Genomic DNA, 778 nt, shown 5'->3' with positions numbered 1-778 from the left:
TTTTTTTTTATTGGTCTTATGAAGTATTCTAATTTGTTGAGATAGTGAATTGGTGGGTTTTTGTTAAATGTGAGCCAAAATCATCACAATTAAAATAACCAATGACTTAAACTACTTCAGTCTGTGTGCATTGAATTTATTTAATACACGAGTTTCACAATTTGAGTTGAATTACTGAAATAAATTAACTTTTCCACGACATTTTAATTTATTGAGATGCACTTGTAATTACCCTTTCTGTGTATTTTTTTTCTTAGCATCACAATGGCCACATGCAGTCCATACAGCCGTCCAGAGCCATTTAAATGTAAATGTGTTGCTAAACGTGTCACACGAAAGGCGGTAGCCTATGAAAAGTGTGGAGAAAAAATTGAAGCAGAGCAACACAAGTTAACAGCCTTCAGTGTTGTTACAGATGGCAGTAACACTTACATGTCATCTAAGAATGGTGAGTATAGCAGGAACAACTGTGACCCATTGAGTAGACAACTGTAAAATCAACAGAACAACAACAACAAAAAAAGAATAAATTACTGGAAAACACCAAAGAGTGCAAAGTTTTCACAGTCCATTATAATTGCTGCTTGTCACTAAGATCTTAGGATAAAAGCCAAACGTTGTGGCCTCAACAGACATTTATCAAAAACTGTACTATATTAACCTTAGCTAAAACTTTGGTCACGATTAACAGCTCTAAATGGGCAGTGCATGTCTGTACTGACATCTTCATTTACACACAAAAATTCAATGGTACAACACAGATCAGACAAGGCCACTG

At 35.0% G+C, this 778-nt stretch overlaps 1 long non-coding RNA gene across 1 annotated transcript in view; it reads right to left on the bottom strand.

Moving 5' to 3' along the window:
* The window catches only part of LOC107706005 (uncharacterized), an 11,498-nt gene extending 10,941 nt beyond the window's left edge, over positions 1-557 (bottom strand). The window contains exons 1-2 of the long non-coding RNA XR_001636121.1: positions 433-557; positions 233-347 (exon numbers count right to left, since the gene is read on the bottom strand). This is a non-coding gene — a long non-coding RNA (uncharacterized LOC107706005). The remainder of the gene's footprint in view (positions 1-232; positions 348-432) is intronic.
* Positions 558-778: the final 221 nt, after the last annotated feature.

This window comes from Sinocyclocheilus rhinocerous, unplaced genomic scaffold (assembly GCF_001515625.1).
Source record: "Sinocyclocheilus rhinocerous isolate Xijiao unplaced genomic scaffold, SAMN03320098_v1.1 scaffold325, whole genome shotgun sequence".
Lineage (NCBI taxonomy): Eukaryota > Metazoa > Chordata > Actinopteri > Cypriniformes > Cyprinidae > Sinocyclocheilus > Sinocyclocheilus rhinocerous.
Note: the sequence above shows the minus strand (reverse complement) of the source record. Positions and strands in the feature narration are given on the sequence as shown.